This window comes from Triticum dicoccoides, chromosome 2B (assembly GCF_002162155.2).
Source record: "Triticum dicoccoides isolate Atlit2015 ecotype Zavitan chromosome 2B, WEW_v2.0, whole genome shotgun sequence".
Lineage (NCBI taxonomy): Eukaryota > Viridiplantae > Streptophyta > Magnoliopsida > Poales > Poaceae > Triticum > Triticum dicoccoides.
This window is the reverse complement of record NC_041383.1, coordinates 622231622-622241444: the sequence shown is the minus strand read 5'-3', so window position 1 is coordinate 622241444 and position 9823 is coordinate 622231622.

Genomic DNA, 9823 nt, shown 5'->3' with positions numbered 1-9823 from the left:
TAAAAGTCCATCAGCATGGAGCTTCTTCATGCGCTTGACACCAATGTGACCAAGGCGGCAGTGCCACAAGTATGTGGGACTATCGTTATCAACTTTACATCTTTTGGTATTCACACTATGAATATGTGTAACAATACATTCGAGATTCATTAAGAATAAACCATTGACCATCGGGGCATGACCATAAAACATATCTCTCATATAAATAGAACAACCATTATTCTCGGATTTAAATGAGTAGCCATCTCATATTAAACGAAATCTAGATACAATGTTCATGCTCAAACTTGGCACTAAATAACAATTATTGAGGTTTAAAACTAATCCCCTAGGTAAATGTAGAGGTAGCGTGTCGACGGCGATCACATCGACCTTGGAACCATTCCGGATGCGCATCGTCACCTCGTCCTTTGCCAGTCTCCGCTTATTCCACAACTCCTGCTTTGAGTTACAAATATGAGCAACGACACCGGTATCAAATACCCAGGAGCTACTACGAGCACTTGTAAGGTACACATCAATTACATGTATATCACATATACCTTTAGTGTTGCCGGCCTTCTTGTCCGCTAAGTATTTGGGTCAGTTCCGCTTCCAGTGACCCTTCCCTTTGCAATAAAAGCACTCAGTCTCAGGCTTGGGTCCATTCTTTGACTTCTTCCCGGCAACTGGCTTACCGGGCGTGGCAACATCCTTGCCGTCCTTCTTGAAGTTCTTCTTACCCTTGCCTTTCTTGAACTTGGTGGTTTGATTGACCATCAACACTTGATGTTCCTTTTTGATTTCTACCTCTGCTGACTTCAGCATTGAAAATACTTCAGGAATAGTTTTCACCATCCCCTACATATTGTAGTTCATCACAAAGCTCTTGTAGCTTGGTGGGAGCGACTGAAGGATTCTATCAATGACCGCCTCGTCCGGGAGGTTAATGTCTAGCTGGGACAGGCAGTTGTGCAACCCAGACATTTTGAGTATGTGCTCACTGACAGAACTATTTTCCTCCATCTTACAACTATAGAACTTGTCGGAGACTTCATATATCTCGACCCGGGCATGATCTTGGAAAACCATTTTCAGCTCCTCGAACATCTCATATGCTTCGTGTTGCTCAAAACGCTTTTGGAGCCCCGGTTCTAAGCTGTAAAGCATGCCGCACTGAACGAGGGAGTAATCATCAGCACGTGACTGCCAAGCATTCATAACGTCTTGGTTCTCTGGGATGGGTGCTTCACCTAGCGGTCCTTCTAGGACATATGCTTTCTTGGCAGCTATGAGGATGATCCTCAGGTTCCGGACCCAGTCCGTATAGTTGCTGCCATCATCTTTCAGCTTGGTTTTCTCTAGGAACGCGTTGAAGTTCATGTTGACATGAGCGTTGGCCATTTGATCTACAAGACATTTTTGCAAAGATTTTAGACTAAGTTCATGATAATTAAGTTCATATAATCAAATTATTTAATGAACTCCCACTCAGATTAGACATCCCTCTAGTCATCTAAGTGTTACATGATCCGAGTCGACTAGGCCGTGTCCGATCATCACGTGAGACGGACTAGTCATCATCGGTGAACATCTCCATGTTGATTGTATCTTCCACACGACTCATGTTCGACCTTTCGGTCTCTGTGTTCCGAGGCCATGTCTGTACATGCTAGGCTCGTCAAGTTAACCTAAGTGTTTTGCATGTGTAAATCTGTCTTACACCCGTTGTATGTGAACGTTAGAATCTATCACACTCGATCATGATGTGGTGCTTCGAAACAACGAACTGTCGCAACGGCACACAGTTAGGGGGAGCACTTTCTTTAAATTATTATGAGGGATCATCTTATTTACTACTGTCATTCTAAGTAAACAAGATGCAAAAACATGATAAACATCACATGCAATCAAATAGTAGTGACATGATATGGCCAATATCATATAGCTCCTTTGGTCTCCATCTTCGGGGCTCCATGATCATCTTCGTCACCGGCATGACACCATGATCTCCATCATCATGATCTCCATCATCGTGTCTCCATGAAGTTGCTCGCCAACTATTACTTCTACTACTATAGCTAACGGTTTAGCAATAAAGTAAAGTAATTACATGGCGTTAAATCATTGACACGCAGGTCATACAATAATTAAGACAACTCCTATGGCTCCTGCCGGTTGTCATACTCATCGACATGCAAGTCGTGATTCCTATTACAAGAACATGATCTCATACATCACAATATATCATTCATCATTCATCACAACTTTTGGCCATATCACATCACAAAGCAATTGCTGCAAAAACAAGTTAGACGTCCTCTAATTGTTGTTGCATCTTTACGTGGCTGCAATTGGGTTCTAGCAAGAAAGTTTTCTTACCTACGAAAAAGCCAACGTGATTTTTCAACTTCTATTTACCCTTCATAAGGACCCTTTTCATCGAATCCGCTCCAACTAAGGTGGGAGAGACAGACACCCGCTAGCCACCTTATGCAACTAGTGCATGTCAGTCGGTGGAACCTGTCTCACGTAAGCTTACGTGTAAGGTCGGTCCGGGCCGCTTCATCCCACAATACCGCTGAAGCAAAATAAGACTAGTAGTGGCAAGAAAGTTGACAACATCTACGCCCACAATAGATTTGTGTTCTACTCATGCAAAGAGAACTACGCATAGACCTAGCTCATGATGCCACTGTTGGGGAACGTTCCAGAAAATAAAAAATTTCCTACGGTTTCATCAAGATCAATCTATGAGTTCATCTAGCAACGAGAGAGAGGAGTGCATCTACATACACTTGTAGATCGAGCCGAAGCGTTCAAGAGAACGAGGTTGATGGAGTCATACTCGTCGTGATCCAGATCACCGGAGATCCTAGCACCGAACGGACGGCACCTCCGCGTTCAACACACGTACGGTCAGCGTGATGTCTCCTCCTTCTTGATCCAGCAAGGGGGAAGGAGAGGTTGATGAAGATCCAGCAGCACGAGGGCGTGGTGGTGGATGCAGCAGGGATCCCGGCAGGGCTTCGCCAAGCGTCAAGCGGGAGGGAGAGGTGTAGCAAGGGGGAAGGGAGGCGCCAAGTGCAAGGGTGCGGCTGCCCTCCCTCCACTCCTCTATATATAGGGTCCCCAGGGGGGCGCCGGCCCTAGGAGATGGGATCTCCTAGGGGGGCGGCCAAGGGGGTGCCTTGCCCCCCAAGGCAAGTGGAGGCGCCCCCTCCCCTAGGGTTCCCAACCCTAGGCGCAGGGGGGCTGAAGGGGGGGCGAACCAGCCCACTAGGGGCTGGTTCCCCTCCCACTTCAGCCCATGGGGCCCTCCGGGATAGGTGGCCCCACCCGGTGGACCCTCGGGACCCTTCCGGTGGTCCCGGTACAATACCGGTGACCCCCGAAACTTTCCCGATGGCCGAAACTCGACTTCCCATATATAATTCTTTACCTCCGGACCATTCCGGAACTCCTCGTGACGTCCAGGATCTCATCCGGGACTCCGAACAACTTTCGGTTTGCTGCATACTAATATCTCTACAACCCTAGCATCACCGAACCTTAAGTGTGTAGACCCTACGGGTTCGGGAGACACGTAGACATGACCGAGACGGCTCTCCGGTCAATAACAAACAGCGGGATCTTGATACCCATGTTGGCTCCCACATGCTCCTCGATGATCTCATCGGATGAACCACGATGTCGAGGATTCAAGCAACCCCGTATACAATTCCCTTTGTCAATCGGTATGTTACTTGCCCGAGATTCGATCGTCGGTATCCCAATACCTCGTTCAATCTCGTTACCGGCAAGTCACTTTACTCGTACCGTAATGCATGATCCCGTGACCAGACATTTGGTCACTTTGAGCTCATTATGATGATGCATTACCGAGTGGGCCCAGAGATACCTCTCCGTCATACGGAGTGACAAATCCCAGTCTCGATCCGTGTCAACCCAACAGACACTTTCGGAGATACCCGTAGTATACCTTTATAGTCACCCAGTTATGTTGTGATGTTTGGTACAACCAAAGTACTCCTATGGTGTCCGGGAGTTACACGATCTCATGGTCTAAGGAAAAGATACTTGACATTGGAAAAGCTCTAGCAAACGAACTACACGATCTTGTGCTATGCTTAGGATTGGGTCTTGTCCATCACATCATTCTCCTAATGATGTGATCTCGTTATCAATGACATCCAATGTCCATAGTCAGGAAACCATGACTATCTGTTGATCAACGAGCTAGTCAACTAGAGGCTCACTAGGGACATGTTGTGGTCTATGTATTCACACATGTATTACGATTTCCGGTAATAAAATTATAGCATGAATAAAAGACAATTATCATGAACAAGGAAATATAATAATAATCCTTCTATTATTGCCTCTAGGGCATATTTCCAACACGAGGGACGTCATCGTGCCGAACGTGTGCTGAACACGGAGGTGCCGTACGTTTGGTACTTGGATCGTGAAGACGTTCGACTACATCAACCGCGTTACTAAACGCTTCCGCTTTCGGTCTACGAGGGTACGTGGACACACTCTCCCGTCTCATTGCTATGTATCTCCTAGATAGATCTTGCGTGATCGTAGGATTTTTTTTTTGAATTACCACGTCCCCCAACACCAATGTCGGTGTCAAAATTGGCTGATCTCGGGTGGGGGCCCAAGCTGTATGTCTGAAGACTGATGATAACTATGAACAAAGGACACAGTGTTTACCCAGGTTCGGGCCCTCTTGATGGAGGTAAAACCCTACTCCTGCTTGATTATATTCGAAGGGTATAGGGGGTACAAGAGTTGATCTACCACGAGATCGATGTGGCTAACTCTAGATTAGCTAGCCTAGCAATGTTGTGATCCTGCCTCCGATCTGACCCTCCGAGTTATATAGACACCGGATGGGCTTAGGGTTGTACAAAGTCGGTTTAACAGAATGGAAATAACACATCCGGACACCTATACTTGCCATCCACGCATACGGGAGTCCCTTCCGGATACGAGATATGATCTTCGGTCTTGTATCTTGACGACCCATTTGTCCGGCCCACATCTAATAGACCGAACGCCTGAGGACCCCCTAGTCCAGGACTCCCATAGTGGGGTAGATTCGAGCGGCTAGAGGCGGAGTTAATGATTGCATGCGGTGCGGAGGTGTTGCCAGGGATGTGTGGTCCGGTGCCCGGCCAATCCATGGCTAGGCACAGCCGCCGCCGCCCTGATGCAGCCGGATGCGCACAAATCAGATGGCTAGATGCGCTCATATTCGGCAACCCGACTGGACAATGATGCGGCCGAGATAAACGCCGGGGGGATAGGGGTTGGGGTGGGGCGGGAGGAGGAGGGGGCGGGTTGGACAGGGAAATGGTCGACAAAATGGCAGTGGCAACAATGGTGGGGTAGGGTTCTAGGGGTTTGGGGCGGCGGGGAGAGGGGAGAAAAGGGGGTGCCTGTGTCTCCGACGGGCGGGCGAGGGGAGGGCACGGGCACGCGTCGCGCCCATTCACGTGTTGAGTTGTGTTTTGTCTCACATGGACGCGCCCCGACAAATTCGAGTTGTGCGTTTGGAGTTGCCCTTAGGAGAGCAACCATCTCAAGGAGTGCCGCTGCGTTGATTCAATTTTCCAGTACCACCTGACTGCTCCCCATTAGGCTAGTCATAGTGGGAGTAATTTAGGTAGTAACATAACACATCCTAAAACAAATTTGCTTATGTGGCATTGAGTTAATTAGGAGAGAGATGCTTGTGGTAACATAATATGTTACTGTAACATAACACTCCCCGAGGTAAAATGAGTTTATATCTCAATTAATGAAGGCTTGCATGTTACCATCCATATGTTACTACCCATTAGAGCATGGTTAATAATACAGCCAACGGTCGATTATAAGGAGTTATCATGTCATATAGAGTCAATCTTATAGCCGGCATGTACAATAGTAAGTTTTAAATGTGTACTACTTTACTAGTAGTTGGCCCAACTTACAACCTCACAAAGCGTCTTGGGACTCGTGTTGCAGCTGACTACTAACCAGAGCCCGCTTCTCTTCTCTCTCCTTCAACTAAGCAAAAATATAGTATTCTAATCCTTATAGCCTGCTTATGTCACCTTATTGTACTTTTACTCTTATGAAGGTACTAGTAACATAGAGTAATAACATATGTATCTACGACCGGACCTCTCAAACCCCGTCTCATACGCCTGGGCGGGCTGCCCGGTCACTACCCGGTCACGATTTATTGACCCAGACGGGCGCCTCAAAAGGTCCTCAAACGTCTGGGCTGATCGACACCTCACATATCCAGCCCAAATATGGGGCGAATATGGGGGCACCTAGGCACGCCCGCCACGTCGAACCCGACAACCCGACCCCACCCCAAATTGCACCACATCCCCCTCAGTTGCCGGATCCATTTTCTCACTCCTCTGTTCTTCCTCCTCCGTGTCGTCCGGCTCGCAACTCCGTAGCCGTTCCCAGGCTCTCCGCCGCCAGCTCCGGAAGAGAGCTCATGTTCTCATCGCGGGGGATGTTATCCGGCCCAGACGCCACCATGGTACGTCCGGCAACTCTCCGCTTCCGCCTTGCACTTGATGTGTTCGACACATTGACCGACCAAAATTATTGTGATTTTGTTAGGTACATGATGGATTCCGATGCTTCGTCGGACGAGGAGTATGGACCGACGGAGCTTGACCAAATGATTTAAGATTAGTTCTTTGATTCATCGGATTCGGACGTAGAAGTGGACATGATCATGCTCATGAGCATGCAATATAAAATAGACCGACAAGTGGGGCATATTCTCAACTTCAAGGGCTCAATCAAAGGGAGAAGAGTGATCATCCGGGACAGGGTGTCCGGAGCAAAGCTACTGCACAAGGACTACTTTGCTCCCACACCTTCTTTCTCGGATGATCCATAGTTTTGTCACCGTTTTTGCATGCGGAAACCATTGTTTTTGCGCATTGCGGAGGGAGTGGAGGCACACGACGACTACTTCAAGCTGAGAAGGGATTGATGCAGCCAACTCTCTTTCTTGGCAAAGTAGAAGTGCACGGCTGCTTTGAGGATGCTTGCACTTGGTACTGCTGCAGATGCCGTTGGTGAGATAGTCAGGATGGGGGAAAGCACGTCCCTCAAGACTACTGTCAAATTTGCTCGCGTCGTGGTTGAGGTATTTGGACCGAAGTATCTTAGAGAACCAAATGCGCAGGACACAGAGAAGTTGTTGGCTATTGAAGATGCAAGGGGGTTTTCAGGAATGCTCGCATCAATTGATTGCATGCATTGGCAATGAAAAACTGCCCCAAAGGTCTGCGGGGAATGTATTAAGGTCACATCAGAGAGGCCATCATCATACTAGAAGCGGTGGCATCACATGACTTATGGATTTGGCATGCTTTCTTTGGAATGCCCGATTCTCAAAACGACATCAGCGTGCTTCAACGATCTCTGTTGTTCAGGAGGCTTTGCAATGGGGAATCACCGCTGTGCAACTACACCGTCAACGGCCGGGACTACAGCATGGGGTACTATCTTTCCGACGGTATCTGTCCTCAGTAGGTGACATTTGGGAAAACCATATCCGAGCCGCATGGCAATAAACAGAGCCACTTTGCAACAATGCAGGAAGCGGCTAGGAAGGACGTGGAGGTGTCATTTTATGTGCTTCAAGCTCGTTGGGGAATTGTGCGGAGCGCTGCAATGATGTGGGAATCGAAAACTTTGTGGCAGCTGATGACATGTTGTGTTATTCTGCACAATATGAGTATCGAGGATGAAGGTGATGGTACAGCCCAAACCCATGATTTCGAAGCATCCGAACAACAAGTTGAAATCCCGAAAAATCAAGATGCGGCTCAACTTATAAACTTTCTGCAGATGCATCAAAATCTTTGAAATTAGCAGGTGCACACGACAGCTACTCAATGATCTTGTGGAGCATATGTGGATCCATAATGGCAACCAAGGAGGCGATGCTTGAGTTTGGCACTTCAAATAAAGTTTATGTAAACGCTATGTATGCTTGATACCAACAATTGCTATTTACGTGCGGCATTGTATTGCATGATCGATGTGCATGTATTTGCATGAATTTGAGAGTCTGGATTTAAGATATGTGGAACACGGAAAGATGCGCCTGTGGGCAGCGGCGAGTCTACTAAACAGGCTTAAACAGGCTCAAGCCTGCCCTCCAAAAAACAATCCTTTTTTACTAGTACTACTACTACTTTCATCCCAGCTCAATAGTACATATATTATCGAGACATGCACAGCGAACAGGCACCTAAACGAATGCCCAGCCTCCATCTACTGTGTAACTACTAGTTCATGTACTGTTAACTAATTTAGTGTCCAATGCAACTTATTAGCAAAAAATGAGTTGCATGCATGTACCCCTCACGCTGAACCTGAACCTATCGCAGCTCATATGAACCCAGATACCCTTCCCTTTGCTATTGTGATTGTAATCCCTCCTCCAACTTATATGTACAACAAGATGGGGAGATAATGGTTATTTTGCAAGAAAAATTCAAAATTTGGTTAAAAATTGCATATATATTTTTTCAAAAATACTAGAAAAAATCTAGTTAATGCCCAAAAAATAGTAATTTAGGAAATTCTGAACTTATTTTGACAACAAGATTAGGACATCATGGTTAATTTTTCTCTCCAAAAGAGAGCTTAGTTTTCTCGCCATTGACTTGAGCCTACCCTTCATTTTCTTCCTAGATTCGCCACTGCCTGTGGGCATTTGAGGGGGCAAATTTTATAAGTCCGGCTGTAGATGCTCTTACTAGTCGTAAGTTACTCCTCGCTGCGACCAGCCTTAACCGCCAACTAAGCGGAGTATCGCATCTCCAATGTACTATGCGGTGGCCTGGCCAATCAGTCGATCGGATAAGTATCCGTCACCCATGTGATCGGCAGGTCCGTTCCAAATCGCTGCTGATGTCCTTCTTCGTTTTCATCAAGGGCTCCGCAGCATATACTTGGGCCCTGGCCGCGAAATCATCATTGAGCAACGACGGAAAAACGATGGACGCGGTGCACCTTCGTACGCTCAAGCTACACGCAGCCGCTCTACTCTAGGGGGACGGGTAAGTGCAGACAAGCGCAGACCGATCGACGGATGCTACAGAGTCTGACTAGCCTGACGCGCGCTGACTCGATCGGCAGTCTGACTATTCTGACACGCGCTGACTCGATCGGGCTCGTGTCAATTGCAGCATGGCACGCGGGGTACAGTCCCCGGAGAGAGGACTTGAGGTGGCGCTGGGATCGGCCGGCCAGGCGTCGAGCACTCGGCCGCGGCAAACGGAAAGGACGAGACTCCAAGTCTGAATCGTAACCTGTTTGTCTGGGAACTGCAAAGGGTCGACAGCTATCAGCCAGATTGCAGCCATGCATGCAGCTCTTCTGCCATGCGTTGCGAGGGGCGTGGTCACCGTGGCGCGCGCGCGGGGGCGGCTCCAGATTCCCGTGCATTCTTTTCCGCAACCCTCCGGAGACAGAGAGCACCAATAAATCAGGAGCGCCGGTGTAGGTGCAGGCGTGCATCCACCAGCCAAGGAGGCGAATCTTGGGGTTTAATTAGCGGACTGCCGGACCGTTGTGGACACATGGAGAGTTGGAAGTCAGTCATGTCACGTCCACCTAAACTTGACAATCAAGCAGACGCGGCACCGCCAACGCCGCCAGCGGCACGCATCTATTCCGCGTACGTGAAGGGACATGGGGTGTGAATTCACGAACGCGAAGTGAGCGCGTCATCTTCCTCCGTGCTTGTTTTCTTCTGCATAAGAAGTGTATCGAATATCTCGGCCGGGGTCACGAAGAT